Here is a 19,823-nt window from a genome sequence, read left to right as displayed (position 1 = left end):
AGCTGGATTATTCTCCTGGCTTCTATCTAAGGCCTCAGGTATGGACAGTTTGGTCAACTTCTTAGGCATCCTTTTCTTCGTTATACTTTTCTGCAGCTCCAATAGCTGGAGAAAGACAGATACCTGGCCCTCTTCCCCTAATGGCTACACTTATGTGTTCTTTAAAGTTCCAATGTACCCTCTGGGGCTGTTACTTATTGTGGGTGTATTTGGTCATCTCTTTCCTTTCTCTTGCTGTCACCACATACTATTGGTAATCAAATTATCAATCACCATTCATCATTCATTTGCCCTAATCCAGTTTTAGGATGATGCTGAAATATTGGAAGCAAGTCTGGAACCAGGCATGAACACATTCTTCATTCTTTCTTTTTATTGTTCCAAGTACAATATATTATACAGTATAATATTTTAGCATTATATTTGCCTAACACTACTGCCCAGATCCAGTACACATAATTCCTAAAGGTGAGCTCCGCAAACTTTGAGAATGGTTCATTTGTGCAGGATTAAAATGTTACCTTTCACAGCAACACCAAATAGTGTAACTCTCACATCTGCAGTTTATAATAACATGAATGATCACAGAGTCTGGAGTTATTTCTACAAAAACATTCTGCTTGCAACTCCCTTTGAAATTATTTCTTCTTATGAAGAAAACGCTCTGCCTGTTCTGTAAAACTCAAAAACTGCAATGTATCAAAAATCTTTTCAAATAAGTGTGCAATGCATAAAGAGACACTGAAGGGTGAGAGTCAATGAGCTCAGTATGCAAATGTGACAGATGATGATATGCAGAACAACTGGCATACTTCCTCATCTGCTCTGCTGCTCTATGGCCTCTGTGAGATACACCCACTCACTTTCTCTTCAGCATTGACCTTGAGAAATCTTAAGCTTAGACAAGAGAACGTGTGTGTAGGTGTGTGAGAGAGTGAGGGAGTGAGAGAGACATTGTCTGGTAATTAATTCTGTTGGATATTATGCTTATATGTACTGTTTAAGTAAAGAATAGTGCCCAGCAGAATCTGCTTCCTTGTTTTCTGTGATTGAAAAGGAGGCTCATGTGGCACCTGTTACCCACTACACTGCTATGATATTGTTATGGTGGCAGCTTTGCAAGTTGTTTAAAGGGCCATCTGTATATGATCTGAAAATGTCTGCTTTATGCTTGTGTGGGCATTTCATTAGCACTCTGCAGCATTTCACCTGCAAGTGTGAAGCCCATTAACACTGTTATTAGAAGAGCTCAGTTCATGTTATGTTCAGGCCAGAGGTGTCCTCTTGGAGGGAAAGAATCAAAGCAGAGCATCTGCTGGAGCATCCTGATGAGAATAAACTCTCCTGCAATCCTCACTGGATAAACACTTGGAGCCAAAATGAAGGAAAAATACAGCAGTCATAACTTCCAACAAAGAAAGTTCCTTTGGATTGAAATCACTACGTTTTTATAGAAATATTCAGCTTTAATTTAGGTGATTTAAAGAACAGAAATATCCTAGTCCAGAAAAAGTAAAAGAGTTAAATTAATAAAGAAACTTAGAGAATGAGTATGATAGAACAAACACTGAGAATAATACTAATAATAGCAGTCAAATGCTACTAATGTATCTTCCCAACATGATTGTCTGTTTGCCTTTTCTACAGTAGCCATCATCAAAGACACTAAGATTTAAATTACAGCAGAATTAAAAATGTTAAGTGACTTTTTTCAGAGTACTGAAATGAATACCTGCACTGACAAATCATTCATGATATCAATCTTAAAAGGCTTTGTCACATGCTCATTACTCATATCTTAAGTCCCCTCCCACTGCATTGCTACTTTTCACATCATTCCACGTAACAAAATTGGTATGGCCCAGATGTGGCCCACACAATGTGCTTACACATGGCCCACAGACTGCAAAGAATGACCCAGATCTGGTTTGCCAAAGTTGGCCCACAAATTGGGCCAGCACAAGGCCAGTTGCAGACACACTGGTGGTCCTGTGCTGGCCCATGTGTGGATTACCTTTACCAAACCTAATCTGGGCCACCAAAGGGGCGTCATTCTTTGTGGTATGTGGGTCATGTGTAAGTTGTGTGCAGCCACGGGCCAGTTGCAGACACCCTGGTGGTCCTGTGCTGGCCCAGAACAGTTTCAGCTCTGGCCCCAGATGTCAGCCTAATGTGTACCTTAATCAAGTAATAACAACATGTGCCAGAACATAATAGTGCAAAAGTAACTGTTCAGACAATGAATGGACTGATTTTCATATAGCACTTTTCTACTGTCCCAGATTAATTAAAGTGCTCTATACAACATGCCACATTGTCCCATCACACATTTTCTCTAACCTGAGTGCTTCCTAACTACATTCATACACATTCACATTCTTGACATGCAGACTGGACGAGCCAGGGATCGAAACACTAACCTTCCAACCTGTCAGGAAGCTGCTCTACCTCCTGAGCTACAGCCACCGGCTGACAAAGATGAGTAAACCGTTGCTAGGTTTTAGATAAAATGTACACTCACAAACCTGTCAAACCTGCATTTGAAATGCAGGTTTGGCTACCATAGCAGTATAGTGTTGCACCATGGCATTTGGGTCTTCTAACTAAAATAGTGCCGTCATTGCTAGACCTGGCCCACATCTCGTTGACATACACCCTGCCCTGACACTGGTCAGTCAGCTCATGTGTTTTTGTTTTGTTCCTGCTCTCTCCCTCCATCTCTTTCCCTCCTCCCTCTGCCTGGGCGGAGCTCACCTGTGGGCTCCTGCCCTTGGCCCACGCACCTGGTCACAATCACACACCTGTGGCTCATCACCTGACAGTGTTCCAGTCCCTTTATAAGATGGCAGCACTGTGTTTCTCGTCGCTGGACCGTTGCCGACTCTCGTCAGTGTAAACCCCAGCTCAGTTTACTCCTGTGTTTTCCCGCGATCTTCCTATAGTAATCCCTTTGTACGTCTGTGAACAGATTCCCTGCACCAACCCCTGTGTTACCTGAGCGATCGAGTGTGCGAGGTTTGGAGTGAGCTATCGTGTTTTCTGTGGAGTGTGAAGAGGAGCGTGGAGCGTGGATGGAGTGTGGAGTGTGTGTGGACTTCCAGCATCTTTTCCCCATTCGTGTGTGGATCCCCTGAGCCCGTCCTTCCCCCACTTTGTAAATAGATCACCTGGTGTTGCTGTAATAAAGACTCTAGTGCTTTCAATTCAGAGCCTGCGCGTGAGTCCGTTCAGTCCCACTGTGACACACTCATCTTGACATTATGTGCTTTCCTGCATCTATTTCCTTGATTTTGGGCAGTCATCTCACGTTCATGTGGTAAACTTCCAAGAAGGTGTGTGGTGGATCTTGGAGAAAGAATAATGAGACTTAGTGGTGGAATGAAGAAGTACAGGAAGGTATTCAAAGTAAGCAGTTAGCAAAGAAAAAGTGGGAGTGTCAGAGCGATGAAGAAAGTAAACAGTTCTGGAAGACAAGGTATATAGCAATGAGAAAGATGGAAAAGGCAAAGACTTATAGTGAAATTTATATGGGCTTCAGGAAGGAGAGATTGAGCTAGAGAGGATGGGTAGCAGGTTAGGGTAGTTAATGATAGAAATGGAGTTCTAACAAATGACGACAGTATTGAGAAGATACAAGAGGGCAGTGGATTTAACCAGATAGTTTAACACAATTTCGGAGAGCGAGAATAATGGAAGAGAAGTCTACTGGTACTGATTTTTAAGAAAAAGGATGATGTGCACAGCTTTCGTAACCATAAAAGGATAACATTAATGAGCCATACTGTAGTAGTGGCCGGTAATAAACCAGTCCTCATAAAGGAACAGTGCTCTTTAATGAATTCAGCACAGACTTTACATCGTAGAGGTAACAGTGACACACATCAGTTATCAGTTAGCCATCTAACTATATTCTAACTCTAAACCTTTACCGACTCTGCTTTACTCTTATTTTGCGACACCACCCTCTAGTGGTGCAATATGGTACGATCATTACAGGACAACATCTCCTCTCTCTTTATAAAAAGAGTTCACCAAATAGCGTAGTACAGAAATAAAGTAATTCACTGTTTAGCAAATCAAACATACGCTTGTGAACAGAAATGTCGCAATAGTTATAACATCAGAATACTACAACTAGAAAATCTAAATAAGCCTGAAATTATATTGTACTCCTATGTAAAATGAAAAGAAATTATTATTCCAGTTTTTTCCATGACAATTTTTCTTAGTGCATTGGTGGCAGAAAATCAGTTCGACAGCGTGCTAGATGAGTGGCATTCCAAATCTTTCCATCACTCAGCAAGAAGGCATTCGAGCCTTTGGCTTTTGTTACTGTTACAGGAGGGGTAAATCTGGGATGTCCTTTGGGAACATGGTGGGGTTTCCTTATCCTCACACTCTCTCCTGGTAGAAAAGAAGGTTTCCATGCGTGACGCCTACCATCAGTGTAATGTTGCATTTTCAACTGATATTTCTCAACTGAGTGACGTGCAACGTCATCCAGTGGAGACACAGCAGCAGGCAAAGGGAGGACATCCAGTTTAGTACGCATCTTCCTGCCATACAGGAGTTCATAGAGAGAGAGGGAAGTAGTTGCATGCGGTGTTGCACAGTAAACTTGAAGCCAATCCAGCACAAACCTTCCAAGGTTTTGACTGCTGGATTGCTGTCTGGATACAGGTGCGGAGGGCACGATGAAACCGTTCGATTGTTCCGTTTGCAGCTGGGTAGTAGACAGATGTTCTGCTGTGGGAGATGCCTCTATTCTCGAGGAATGAGGTGAACTGTGTACCATTGTCAGTTACGATGTTCTCTGGGTTGCCATGACGACTAAAGACAGATGAGAGGAACTAAATGACATCATCAGTAGTAGCAGAAGGTGAAAAGGCAAGCTCAGGCCATTTGGAGTAGTAGTCAGTCAATGTTATGACGTATCTACAAGCAGGTATTGCAGTATCAAAAGGCCCAACAATGTCAAGACCAAGTTTTTTCCACAGTCTATTAGGCAGTGGGACGGGTTAGAGAGGAGCAGGATTAGTATGTGCAGTTTTGTCATTGGACTGGCAAAGGAGGCATGAGGTTATGGCAGACTGAACTTGTGAGTCCATTTTTGGCCACCAGTAGAGATCTCTTAATCTTTGTTTTGTGCGCACAATCCCTTGGTGACTTTCATGTGCCAGTGCAATCAGTTTAGGTCTCACTGAAAGTGGTGCAATGCGCCTTGAGCCTCTGAGAACATAATCACTTAGGGTTGAGAGTTCATTACGGATTTTGTAGTAAGGTGACATCAAGTGCTTTGATTGAGGCAGGCCAGCCACTTTGTATTTGTGAACGCAAAGCAACCAGTTCAGGGCAAGTTGAACAGGCAGAGTCAATGTCTGCAACTGGAAGAAAGGACATGGCAGCAGAAACTTGGGCTACCATTTCATGATCTGCATCTGATATGGGATGGGAAGAAACAGGCAGGGGCAGGCGAGAGAGACAGTCAGCTGTATAGTTCTGAGAACCTGGGCAGTAAATAACATCATAGTCAAAACACAGGAGGCAGGCAGACCAGTGGGCGATGCGCATGCCAGCCCTATTAATCCCTTTGGTGCTCAGCAGTGTTGTCAGAGCTTGGTGGTCTGTCCGCAGAGTAAAACGTCGACCCCACAAATATGTTCTCTATTTCTCTGCAGCCCACACACAAGCATAAGCTTCTTTTTCAATAGTTGAGTACTTTTTTTCTGTTGCAGACAGTGTGCGGGAAGCAAACGCCATAGGTTTGTCTGTGCCATCAGGTTGCACTTGAGCAAATACAGCACCAAGCCCATAGTCACTTGCATCAGTAGAGATCACCACACGCAAGGCAGGGTCAAACAGTGCCAGTGCAGGAGTATTCACCAGGACTTTCTTTACTTCTTCAAAGCTCGCTTGTGCATCTGAAGTCCATGTGAAGGTGTTCTTGTCGTTAGCACAGGCACGCATAGGGGCTACAACAGTTGCAAAGTTTGGCAAGAACTTGGAGTACCATGACACCAAGCCCAGGAAGGCTCTCAGAGCAACAGCATCAGATGGGGGAGGGGCTCTCAAAACAGCATCAATATCATCTTTGAGCAGGACAGTGCTAAGGTTTTGGTCATGCTCAGCTGCACTTTTACTGTAGACAATAAGGTCATCCAGGTAGTTTTGGACACCTGGAAGGTCTTTAAGGATTTCAGCCATCATTTTCTGAAAAGCTGAGGGGGCAGAGGCCAGTCCATAAGGTACTCTGCAGAATCTGAAGAGTCCATCATGAGTAATGAATGCTGTCAAATCTCTGCTATCTTCATGCAGGGGCAGCTGGTAGTATGCATTTGCAAGATCAATTGTAGAAAACATCTTTGCACCCTGTTGTCACGACTGGGTGGCCAGACACAGGTAAGTGGACTCAAATGCAGATACCACATGGAGGCTCGGAGATATAGTGCAAACGAAAATTTATTTGGCACTCAAAAATGGCACACCATGGAGGAGGTAAAAGAAACAAAAATGTTAATCGTGAACTAAGGGCGAGAGGGAAAACATAAACCTCTGAACATTGGCTACCTACTAACATAAAGTTTCTGATTATGGTACTAAGAATCTGTAGCTACAAACACAGATAAGCTTTTACCAGGAATGCTGAGAAAGTAAACAAGTCTTGGCTAGACCATCTCCAAAATAATTGTTTAACCAAATAAATAAGAATCACACTGCATGTGCAGCAGCAAAGCCAAAAGGAAATAGTCTCTTTATCGGGCTGGGCACGTTATTTGGGATTTTCCGGAGCAGGCATACAAGGTACAGGGTCGCAGGGTTTCTCTGAGTCACTGTAATGAAAGGAGTGTAGAGTCAATGCGTGCCCCACGCAGCAGTCCAAGAAGTGGTGGCAACAAAATACATAGTCTTACTTGTCTGGGTTGACGGCGAGGCTAGGAGGGGATTAGTGGTCCGAGTGAGGCTAAACCAGTTCGTGTACACTCACTGTGAAGTGTAGGGCAAGGAGGCAGGCAGGTGAATAGAGAATAGTAGCAGACCAGCGACGGGGAAATGAGTGGTTACAGGCAGCAAGATCCAATCCACTGTGAAGCTGCAGCGGTAAGTAGACAGGGTTAGTGAGACAAAAACAGCAGAACAGGGTTTACCGAGCTATGTCTAACGTGGGTTAGCTGACGTTCCGCCGAGGAATGTTTGAGAACGCTGGTCTTAAGAGCCACCCAGCAAATTACACACAGGTGCCAAAAACAAGGTGTGTGGTGACTCTGCCCAGTGATGGATTTACTGGCACGCAGGAAAACCCAGCACTCACCCAGACAATGACACCTGTAAGCTGGCAAACAATTCATCTACATGTGGTAAGGGGTAGCAATCAGTGATCACAGCTTTGTTTGGTTCACGGAGGTCTGCACACAGCCTTATTCCACCAGTTTTCCATCCTGTCACAACAATTGGGGATACCCATGGTGATGCATCAATCCATTCAATGACACAAGCTTTGAGTAAACGATCCAGTTCTGCTGAAACTGAAGCCCTCACAGCGTACGGGAGACGTCGCAGCTTCTGACGGACAGGTTTGACTGTTGGGTCAACTTTCACTTTATGCACAAAGGCACGAACACAGCCAATCTATATATGTGGGGCAGCAGGGATGCAAGAAGCAGGTGATGGGTTTGTAGACATCACAGATCTCTTCCAAGAAGAGGAGTTCCTTTCCTTACAACAAAGAACACAGCTGAGGTGGATGCATTTCCTCTGCTCACTGTGACTTGTAACTAGTTGAAGGTCAGATGGTTTTAGTGGTGTATCACTGAAGTGCTCTTCGTAGATGTGGATAGGCAGGATAGGAACTGCAATCAGTGTAATGTCCTTAGCTGATGAGGTAGGTGTGCTCACATTTATGCTGCATTGCAATCCGTTTGATGCATGAGAAGGATCTGTTAAGTAAAGGACTGTGAGTTTTGGTAAATGTACTTCTCGTACATCTCTTGTCTTGGATGAACAGCAGACATGAGCAAAATGTCCAGTTTTATGACACAGTTTACAAGTAGCTTTGGCAGCAGGACACTGACGACAGTTTGCTAAATGACTGTTGGAACCACATCTAAAACAGTTCTTAGATGGTTTTGTTGCATGAGATGGCTTTGCAGGGTGAGCATTGTATTTGTGTTGCCTCTGCATGAAGTGTGAGTGAGACTGCACAGCTTGGACTGGAGTACTGCTGTCTGCAGCTATGGATTTAGCTTGTTGAACTGCAGATTCCATTTGTGTTGCCAGTGTAACAGCTTTATCTAGTGTCAAATCAGGTTCAAGCAAGAGTCTTTCTCTTATGCTGGGGCTAGACACATGTTCAACTAGCTGATCATGGATCATTTCTTCTGTCCTGTCATCAAACTCACATTTAGAAGCAAGGTCTCGCAAGCTGGCTACATAATGGATAACAGTCTCATGTGAAACTTGTGTTCGCTTTCTGAAAGCATGTCTTTCCACAACAACATTTACCTTGGGTGAAAAGTATTGCTCTAGGGCAGACAGCAGAGGCGAAAGTATCACCTGTCTTTGGCAGTGAGTAGAAAATCCTTTGTCCCTCTGTTCCCAAGCAGTGAAGTAAAGTAGCTCTTCTTCGTGCTTCAGGCCAAGCATTCCCTGTTGCATTGATCACAAGCAAATAATTGTTGAACATACGCATCCACATGTTGAATGGCAAAGCAGGATCTCCAGGGCACGGCAAAAACATCGGTGTGTTGTTGTGTTAGACTACGGTCTAACATAACAACACATTCCTATCCTAATCGGGACACGCATTCGATCTTTCTTTTAGTATTTATGTATGAACACAAAGGCTACAATGAAAAACAAAGATAAAAATCAGCCCAAAGTGGCTTGAAAGTGATTGCCATTGATTCTACTTTAGAAACACGAACAGGTAGAAACAGATGCGGGAAGACTGACTGTTCAACACTGCGTTGGGTTACCTGTTTAAGTTCACACTATGTCTACTAGCCATTCACTCAGCTTTATTAAGGGCCTTGGCTAGCTTTGTGTTAGCATGCTATCTGTGCTATCTGTTACTTGCCATCTCTGATTCCCACACTATCTGGTCTTTAAGTGGTGACGTATGAATCCTGCTTCCGGGTTCAAACTACTCTGCGTTTATTAAGGCTGTTGTGTTTTTAACATGTTTTAATGCTTTGTATCTTGTTCTATTTAATCTCAACAAGACCCTAAAAACAGTCAGTGATCACTGCCGGCCTCTCTCAGTTTTCATTTCATCCACTATTCATTTTAAAGCTCAGTTTCTAAAACCTTACAATGTAACTATAGCCCAGCCCATGCAGCAGTATATTAGTGACTAAAGACAAAAGGTTTGATGTGTGATATAAACTGCAATGGAGTTTGAAAACAAAATGTGGGTGTGTGTGGTTTAGGATGTCTTTGTGCGGGGGGCGCAAAGATTTTCTTGTGAAACAAAAGGGGGGCCTAGCAAAAAAAGTTTGGGAACCACTGACCTCAGCTAAAATAGACTCCAGGTTGCAGAGGCACATAAGAAAGTGACGGGTAGATAATCTGAGATCCCAAGTTAAAATAGGGAAAGAAACAGCAGATATGGTCTAAAAAATACGGTAACTTAAGGTGCACCAGATTATAAGGTGCATTAAGCGAAAAAAACAGTCAGCTAAGTCAAACTTAACTCAACTCATTCTTCTTGCTTCCTCCACTTCCGTACTATTGATTCATTAATGTTGAATTCTCTGGCAACTGCTCTATTCCCATGTTGTTGCAGTATATTAATGACTAACCTCGTATTGTAGATGGATTATCTCAGTTGTTCCCCTGACTGAAGTTTGATTCGTTTACAGCATCCTGCCATGCCATTGGATTTGTCCCTAACAATCGGGAACCCTCACGTTAACTTTTATCGAGTGGAAAAAAGTTAGCGTTCATCCTCCAGATTCACTGTGTTTATATTATGCTAACATAGCTGTGTTGCTAGTGATTACTTAGCACATCATTATATGCCAGCTAGTCCAACTTCAGTAACCCTACAAACATCATTACTGTTTAGTTTCCTGTCTTCATTGACGTCAGAAGGATAGCAGAGCTGTACGTTTTAATTTTTCAGAAATCCCTCAGTCAGAACATGGTATATTATGTTTAGGTGGAAACTAGCGAGCTAACTCTCTGCTAACTTCTAACGGCATTAAATTCAATAAATTCTGTTTTCTTGGATGCCTAGATTTTAAACTTAATTGTTACACCTGGTAGAGCAACCACACTGATGATTTTATTACAGATAAAGGAGTTTAATCAGTTTGCAACTCTCAGTGATGCCGCAGTGTTCGTTTGACTTTGGGACCTGAACCAGAGTTTGGACCCGTAAACGGCTAATGACATCAGACTTAAAGACCGGATTCTCCTTTTGTCAAATAAATATAAAAGTAATGTATGTGTTGCAGAATGCGCCACCATTTTACTCCCCCACATACAATGAAACTGTAGCTCCACTGTGCAAGAAGAAGAAAAAATGTTTGGGGGGGTCACATTGGTGAACTTTTTTTCATTTTCCCAAATAAAAGAACTATTGTCATCACATGGTGGAAGCAATGTCATAACATGTGCATGTATGGCTGCCAACGGAACCATGTCACTAGTATTTCTTGATGATGATGACTTGTATAAGTACCAGGGATTTTGAATTTAATATACTGATATTTCAATAAGTCTATTAGATAAGTGTATTTTTAGGGAAACTAGTAGAAGGCTACTAGTATTAAGTAGTATTAAGTTGCTACATTTGAGAAGCTTATAATGTCTTACATTAAAGTTGCTTCAATATGCTGTTTACCTCCATCTCCCCTTTTAATTAACTGTCACTGATTATTGCTGTCACTGTGTCCTGCCAAATAAAACTGGCATTAAAGGCTTTTCTTTTCCCCAGAAAAATGCAATTGCTGAGATTTATTTTGTTTTCCAGCAGACCGTGTCTGGGCTGATGCATACTATTTTCATTAGCTACAGCTAGGTACCATGCACATGCCCCCCTGCCCTGTTGATTGGATGTCCTATTAAAATAAATTTAATCGATTGCCTGAGATTTATCAATTTATCAATCCACTGGGCATGCTTTTGAACAATTTTAACTACAACAGATAATAACTCACTTAAATGAAAAATATAAAGTCTTGGTTCACAGTGTTGAATATTAGTTAGCAGAGAGTTATGGTGTTATTTGTGCCACTATTCTGAGCGCACTAAAAAAAAATTGTGTTGCATTTTGAGGAGAAATTAATTTTGAGTGAAGAAAAGCGAAATTTGAGTGAACAAAATTCATTGCTGCATGCAAAAAATGTATTTCACTGTTTGCTATTATCCATACACACACACAATAGCAGCTCCTCTCGCTCAGTTTTTGCATTTCCGCTTGCTCGCAATGTGTTGCTTGCACGCTCAAGATTTCTGCCCGTGCGCGTTCAATTCTTTCTGTACACCATTATATTTGCGCCACAAAACCAGCCGATCACAGACTTGGATGCAAAAAAATCTGATTCGTTGTTTTGGTGTCCAATCAGCTCGAAATGACAAAATGCAATATCCCAGAATGCCTTTCGTCCAAAACTTAAATGGGGCAGTGGCAGAGGAACGGAGAGTGGCGGAGTTTGAAATATTACTCTTTCTGGGTCACAAAATAAACTTTTAAGATATTTTCAGGCGAGAATGGTGCTGTGTAAACTTGAAATAGCTGCTCAATTTACCAAGACATCACATATTTGCAAAAGTGCGCTAACATTTTGCCTGTTACCCACCAGCTGACCGCATAGCTGGACTGGCAATTGGGCAATACCAAATTTAGAGTCATCATTTTAGCATCATACATGCAGCATTATAGACATGTGCAGATTCAGTCTTTACCAGAAGTCGTGAAGTCGTTCAGTCTCAGCACTACACTGAGATTTATCCATGACAGTCTGATAATATGAACCACTGAGTCACTAAGTTATTTGTCTGATTTTCCAAAATTATTTGATTGTCCTGCATTTTGGTGATTTGGTATTATAATGATAGCAGCTTTAAGTAGTGTTAGCTTTGGTAGAATTTTTGCAAATGCCAGAGACTTTTATAGCCTTTATAATCTATACGAGGGGTTAGCAACCTTTAAGACCCAAAGAGCCATTTGGACCCGGTTTCCACGCAAAAGAAAACACTGGGAGCCGCAAATACTTTTTGACATCTAAAATGAAGATAACACTGTACACAACATTGTTTTTTAGCTTTTTTTTTTACCTTTGTGTGAACAACTAAGGTGTGTTGCTTATGAAATCCATGAAGTGCTATAGAGAAAATCATATTTTATTTATGTAATTAACACATTTTGAACTCTTAAAGAAATATAACAAAAGGAAAGACACCCAGCTGAACTAAAATGATCCATGTAGCAAACAAAAACTGTTGTGAGCCGCCCCCCTTGTATCGCATTTGGGCTTTTGGAGCCTTGACCTGACTTTTAAAAAATAATTGGAAAAAAAAGCACTATGCTGCTAAAAAATGAAAAATAGATATTTGCAAAATTCTGCCTAAATATGTATTTTACCTGGTTGATGTGTGTGGCGGGGCGTGGTCTGCAGCGCTGCTGCAGGGGAGGCGGACGCACTTGAGCGGCACCCGCAATCATGCCTTGCCACCTTAACGTCTGTGCTATCTATGCTGTTGTGTTGCTATGTGTCGGGCTGTGAGCTGAAAAGCTACAACCGGCTGTATGCATACAGCAACCGTGTGTGAAAAGTGATCAATAAAGAGATGCTGAAAAGCATGTTTATGGAAACATCGTCGGGTCTGCCGTGATATGTTTACAATGGGACTTCTGCTCCTGAACCTGTCCGCGTCTGCATATCGCGGACACTTTCAGTCACTTTCATCTTTACGCAGGCCTGTAAGCTGTCATCTGTGAGGCGCAAGCGGTGTTTGTTTTTAACATAGTTCATGGTGGAGAATAGCTGCCGACATAATGTGGATCCGAAGATCCATAATTGGCCTGACCTGGGGTTGAAAGTCTCGATAAATGCATGCCGTTTCGGCGGGTATACCGGCTTCCGCAGGTATGACTCTTATTTTAACCTCTTAAGCCCCAAGCCTACCTGATCTCCTGCTTTTTGCCCCCGTATCAGGGGGCGTTGGGGCTTAAGAGGTTAAGAGATGAAAAAATAATAGAATATAATTTTATTTTTATATTTCAATATTACAATAATCTTCCAATGTAGAACCACAAGTTAAAAAAGAACTAATATAAATAAAATACACTTCAGCTAAATACTTCTAATTTATTTTCCCAAACCATGCGGAGCTGCACTATAAGGACTAAAGAGCCGCGTTGCCGACCCCTACTCTATACTATATAGAGACCCGTACGCTTGTTTAAATCAGTATGCTTGAGTAAAACAGGCATTTCATTCTTATATTGCACATGCACAGAACACTTATGGAACATCACTTTACTCCTGCCTCGCTTTTTTGTATAACTGGTGACTGTCTGCTATGGTAATTTATCACCTGGTAAATTCTAATGGGCTGGCATTTATATATTCAATTCAATTCAATTCAATTCAATTCAATTTTATTTATATAGCGCCAAATCACAACAAATGTCGCCTCAAGGCGCTTCATAGATACAGAGAAAAGCCCAACAATCATATGACCCCCTATGAGCAAGCACTTTGGCGACAGTGGGAAGGAAAAACTCCCTTTTAACAGGAAGAAACCTCCGGCAGAACCAGGCTCAGGGAGGGGCGGGGCCATCTGCTGTGATTGGTTGGGGTTAGAGAAGGAAGACAGGATAAAGACATGCTGTGGAAGAGAGACAGAGATTAATAACAGATATGATTCAATGCAGAGAGGTCTGTTAATACATAGTGAGCGAGAAAGGTGACTGGAAAGGAAAAACTCAATGCATCATGGGAATCCCCCGGCAGCCTACATCTATTGCAGCATAACTAAGGGAGGATTCAGGGTCACCTGGTCCAGCCCTAACTATATGCTTTAGCAAAAAGGAAAGTTTTAAGCCTAATCTTAAAAGTAGAGATAGTGTCTGTCTCCCGAATCCAAACTGGAAGCTGGTTCCACAGAAGAGGGGCCTGAAAACTGAAGGCTCTCCCTCCCATTCTACTTTTAAATACTCTAGGAACAACAAGTAGGCCTGCAGAGTGGGAGCGAAGTGCTCTAATAGGGTGATATGGTACTACAAGGTCATTAAGATAAGATGGGGCCTGATTATTTAAGACCTTGTATGTGAGGAGCAGGATTTTGAATTCAATTCTGGATTTAACAGGAAGCCAATGAAGGGAAGCCAAAACAGGAGAAATCTGCTCTCTCTTTCTAGTCCCTGTCAGTACTCTTGCTGCAGCATTTTGGATTAACTGAAGGCTTTTCAGTGAGTTTTTTGGACATCCTGATAATAATGAATTACAGTAGTCTAGCCTGGAAGTAATAAATGCATGAACTAGTTTTTCAGCGTCACTCTGAGACAGGATATTTCTAATTTTAGAGATGTTGCGCAAATGGAAGAACGCAGTCTTACATATTTGTTTAATATGTGCGTTGAAGGACATATCCTGGTCAAAAATGACTCCAAGGTTCCTCACAGTGTTACTGGAGGCCAAGGTAATGCCATCCAGAGTAAGAATCTGCTTAGATACCATATTTCTAAGCTTTTCAGCGCCGAGTACAATGACCTCAGTTTTATCTGAGATAGTAATTTTAAAGTGTTTTTACACTATCCACCGTGTTCACACAATGCTTAATTCTATGCACTTAATTTTTCACATGCACCCATAATAATGGATGAATCAAGAAATTTTGCATTCAGTACTTTGCTCCAGGGCACTATGATATAGACAAGGAGACAAGGATTAAACCTCTGACCTTATTAGCATAAACTGTGGTGCATTAGGCTTTTTCCAGACTTAAAAGCAAACATTAGATTGTAGCAAAAATAAGGCAATACTTCATCCTATTCTTGCTAGCACACATAAATGAACACATACAGTACAGAGCTGTGACATTTGCTCAAATCATTCAAATACATTACTTGTTATATGCTACAATACTACAATGAACTGTAAAATTGGCAGCACTTTTGCAGTAAACTTGTTTTGAAGCATTTACTGTTTTGAGAAGTGGAAAAAGCAGCAAACTAAAGAATCATTGTAAGCAGACACAAACTCATTCTGGCATGTTGGATTTTCTCTAGCATATAAATGTTGAAACTGCTATGCATCAAATTCTGTGACGTGCATCTGACCAAACTGAACAGCACATTACCTTCCCAGTGAACAATGCAATACACTGTTCGTTGGTGATGTATGGTGTTATTTGTTTTCCATTTTTGTTGTTGTTGTTGTTGTTTTTGGGTTTTTTTGCCTTTATCTTTAACAGGAAAGCTGTAAGAACGCCACTCAGGAGCTGCCCTGAATGGACTGGAACTCAGGCCTCTGCAGTAGTGTTTCAGCATATAGAGAACTGTACCAGCACCCATGTATGAAATTCTTTAACATCCAGCATAAAACATCATTCAAGCTGGAGAGCAGCTTGTTATGGGACACAAAAAGAAATAAAACACGAAATGTATCTTTTTGTTGAAGCTACATAATTCACTCACTCATACTAAAAATTAGTCACAAAGACTCAGGCAACGTCTAAAATTGTGTTTGTCTTTTTAAGATAGATGTTGGACTTGATCACATTGTGTGCATCAGAATCTATGGAGGGATACAATTAGATTTTTAGTGCTAAAAAAAGAATAGCAGGAATACTTAGAAAACACATCAGATCTTATTGTGGTGGCTATTATTGACATGGCTTTTGCTTTGCTCCTGCTAAATTACTTCAAAAAAATATCCTGCATTCAAAAATTCAAAAAACCTTTTGTAAAACAGTAAAGGTAAAAACCTGTGTTTCATTACAACATCACACAAAGGGCTCTTTCACATTACACTAGTCTATAAATAAACACATTCTTGGGACCTACATGCCCAGGTCACTAAACTAAATGTACCTAATAGGCAAGTATACAGATTTAGAGGAGAGCTGCTGATAATGGGTGTGGCTGAAGAGGAAGAGCACCACCTTGGCAAGAAGGATCGACCTGACTTGACCTGACCTGACCTAACCTGACCTTCCCGTATTTGGGGTGCCTGGTCAAAATTCCAAAAACTTTAGCTAGTGTTTCCTTTCCATCTTCCACCACTCTTGTTATATTTGGTTTGTTCCTTTAAGTCATGTTTTCCCCACTTTCCGGATTTTTTTTTGTGCTGTCCTACCTCTTTCTTCCTCTGTCTTCCTCTCAACACAATTTCAAAACTGGTATATACATTAAAGTTCACACTTTTAACACAATCTCTCCCCAGACGAGAAGGATGATGAACAGGATGAGAACTGTGCTATGAGCGTAGGTTCACCCTGAGCACATGTGACGGATGTGAAACTCGCTGAAGAAGCCACGGAGAACATTATGCTGCCTGTGATGTTATCTACACACCAGCATATAAACATTCACACATATCCAGGAACTGTTGAGTCAGCTATTTCTGATTAATCAACTGTGCTTTAATGCAGCAAACATGTAAGTGATTTTAGAAACAGCAGAGGCATTTGCTTGACATTTACATAGCTTCTTGAAAATCATCTGTCTTTGTGGCATCTTTTAAAATGTTATTGGAATTTCTAAAGGATCTACTACTTTCTGTATGTTAATGCTTAAAGTGAAAGGCATATGAGCCTGTTTTGCTGTTTTATCAAAGAAAGACCTAATCAGTGTTCTTTTTTTTGTTCAAAAATTTTAGTTCTTTTTGTTTGTTTTTTGTTTGTTTTGTCATCCTGGAGTCAAATTCAATTCAATTTCAATTCAATTCAATTCAATTTTATTTATATAGCGCCAAATCACAACAAAAGTCGCCTCAAGCCCGGCAAGATGCATAGATCTTGCTGGGCTCATATTGTGTATATATGTTTGTGTCTGACTGAGGTTTATGGCAGACAATTAACCATGTCTGGCAATTTGGCATAGATTCACTCACTTAGCATCTTCCAACTATGCTAATGAATCATTTCCACTTCGCATTGCTTTGTGCATTAGCATAATGGGACTTGCAATGGAGCGTACCATGTTAGAAAGGAAATGCTGTCTTGATGTAACTGAAATATCTACTTGTTATTGTTCCATTTCCTCTTTCATGTAATTCTTTCTCATTTTTCTCAAATCCACATTGAATCATCCCATGAAAAGACCAGAGCAAGACCCCAGACACAAACGTTACCATGTCACCTTTGCTGCTGTGTGGCAGAGGTGTCTTATGCCTCAATCATATTGCAATGCTGAAATAAACAAAACAAAGCTCCCTCATTGCAGGGCCAGAAGCCAGGGCTGGACTGATAATCTGGCATTTGCTGGTGGGTCAATACACTTCTGGGTGGATTTGTAAATACAAGGGTTTTTTTACGTCAATGTTACAGGTTACAGGTTGGCTTGAAGGCACACTCCATGCTGGCCGTACAAACACTGACAGCAGCCCAATCTTATTTTATTTACTAACAGTGGATTGCTTAGTCAAATCTCTTAATCCAGCCGGCCCTCCCCTATTTTCCCTGTACACCTATGCACCTTCAATGCAATTCATTTCATTTTAATTTTATTTATATAGCACCAAATCACAACAACAGTTGCCTCAAGGTGCTTTATATTGTAAGGTAAAGACCCTACAATGTGACAACGGGAAGGAAAATATCTCTTTTAATAGTAAGAAACTTCGAGCAGAAGCAGGCTCAGAAAGGGGGTGGCCATCTGCTGCGATTGGTCGGGTAAAGGGAGGAAGACAGAGGTTAGTGTGGAAGAAATCGTTGATAAAAATGGCCAAACAAAAGTAAAAAGTTGAAGCTGAAAATATGAAAATATGAGAGAGAAAAAGAAAGAAAATCTAGGAATAACTGCTGCAAAATGTGTCAAATTAACCAACATGTTAGCAGGTACACTATACACACTAGTACCAAGAACAAGTAGGAAGAAGCCCTTACAGTCACAAATGGTTGTTGTTGCTATTAGCCTTATAATACATAATTAGCATTTGTATATATATACATACGTATATATGCAGTGTTTATTTATTGATTTAGCATCAAGACATTTTTACTCACTTTTGCAAGTACTCCCTAAATCTAGAATTTCCATGCAAACTGCAAGATATCAGGAACCACCTGAGCTGCATGGAACCACCTGAGCTCAAGCCTTGGATGCAAACAGGGCAGGGTTACTCCTAAAAGTCTCCAATTGAGATCTTAGTTAAGGGCCTCCGAGCAACAAAAATCCTTCAGAAGGGCAAGCCAGCTGCTCAACAAATGAGTAAGAACAAATTTTACCATCAATGTGAGGAGTGGATCTGACAAAGACTTACAATGCTTTTAGATAAGAAGACTCTTCAAAAGGTGATTGAATTCACTGAGAAAGCTTGTCTAGCACAGTGTGCTTCTAAAACACCAGCACTGTGACTGGAAGTGATCACAGCCACAGAATCAGCAATTCAATACAACAAAATTGCAGATGTGGAAACAAAGCAACTGCAGACAAACGTGTTGACCTGTCTCAGAAATCCAAAGACCCCAGCATCCATAGCAGCATGGAGGAGAAGAAGGCACTCACATCACTTAGTAAGGGCAACATAATCACCATCCGTTCAGCAGACAAGGGTATAGGTGCATGTTTTTCTAAACCAGACAAGCAATGGTTAAGTCAGCATATTCACCCTTTTTTCCACAGTTCCATTAGTAATGAATCACTACAAATACCTCATACATTGGGTATATGACATTTGTAACATTTTCAACAGTGGCACATCCACAAACGATAAAATCCATGAACTTCATTGCCCATCTTAGAGTATAGTCAAAAGTATCCAAATAAATGTGCAGTTTTACTTTTGTAACTATAATTTGCCAAAAAGGTCTGTCATTTTAGTGTAAAGTGCTGTACCCAAGCATGGTGTGTTATTGAAGGCACTCACATCATTTAGTAAGGGCAACGTCATCACCATACCCTACTGCAGTCCATTTTCAACCAGCCAGAGTAACTTGTTTCACTTACCTAGAGAAAAAGGGAGAAAAGAGACAGAAAAAAGGCCAATAAATTACATCATGCATTCAACGTGTCACATTAGCACAAGGAGTGGACTCACTTATTTATTCATTGCACTGGGTATTGGCACTGACTTGCTAAAGGGGAGTCAGAATTTGATTTTGTTAAAATGTCACTGATGGTAGGATAGCATGCAATGCACAGCATTCTGAGTCTAAATAAACAACATATGAGAGCTCAGTTTTACAATACACGGAAACCTGCAATAACACAGATATCCTCTAGCACCTTTTTTCAAGGTCACAGATTAATTCATTTGTCATAGTATCATAGATGCAGTTAACTATTTCATTTTTAAAAAAGGTTTACTGTATGTAACCTGAATAAAACAAATGCTGGACATAACATGAGCTGCTTGAGTTCTGGTAATGAACTGGTGTTTTAATTTTCAGGCATTTAGTCACGAAATGATAAAATATCCCTTATATTTAAATATTTACTTGTACAGAGGATAAATAGTAAGTATTCACACATAATCTACAACAGTTAAGGTAGTCAAATGCAAAAAAGAATCAAAATTATAAGGAACATTTTCTTCCACCAATAAAATCCTTTACCTTAAACAAACAAACAAATGATTTCTGATCTCTTTCTCCCAGCTCACCAATTATTTGAATCTTTACACTCAGACAGAAGCTATAAATCATATACA

The 19,823-nt window shown here is 40.9% G+C and overlaps 1 protein-coding gene and 2 long non-coding RNA genes across 5 annotated transcripts in view; 1 reads left to right on the top strand and 2 right to left on the bottom strand.

Annotated features, from left to right (window-relative positions):
- ntm (neurotrimin) overlaps nucleotides 1-19,823 on the bottom strand; it is a 384,314-nt gene that overhangs the window by 206,400 nt on the left and 158,091 nt on the right. The window contains exon 2 of one of the 3 annotated variants that reach the window (XM_085173854.1): nucleotides 19,041-19,120. The exons of the other annotated variants lie outside the window; for them this stretch is intronic. The gene's annotated coding sequence lies outside the window, so the exon portion shown is untranslated. The remainder of the gene's footprint in view (nucleotides 1-19,040; nucleotides 19,121-19,823) is intronic. 3 annotated transcript variants of the gene reach the window in all.
- The window catches only part of LOC146509298 (uncharacterized), a 44,538-nt gene continuing 31,435 nt past the window's right edge, over nucleotides 6,721-19,823 (bottom strand). Inside the window, exon 2 of the long non-coding RNA XR_014876334.1 lies at nucleotides 6,721-10,354. This is a non-coding gene — a long non-coding RNA (uncharacterized LOC146509298). The remainder of the gene's footprint in view (nucleotides 10,355-19,823) is intronic.
- Nucleotides 15,844-17,990, top strand: LOC146509300 (uncharacterized). Its single transcript, XR_014876342.1, has 2 exons — nucleotides 15,844-16,868; nucleotides 16,949-17,990. It is a non-coding gene; the product is annotated as an uncharacterized LOC146509300 (long non-coding RNA).

Source organism: Neolamprologus multifasciatus, chromosome 10, assembly GCF_963576455.1.
Source record: "Neolamprologus multifasciatus chromosome 10, fNeoMul1.2, whole genome shotgun sequence".
Lineage (NCBI taxonomy): Eukaryota > Metazoa > Chordata > Actinopteri > Cichliformes > Cichlidae > Neolamprologus > Neolamprologus multifasciatus.
The sequence above is the reverse complement of the archived record's forward strand: the minus strand, read 5'-3'. Positions and strand labels throughout refer to the sequence as shown.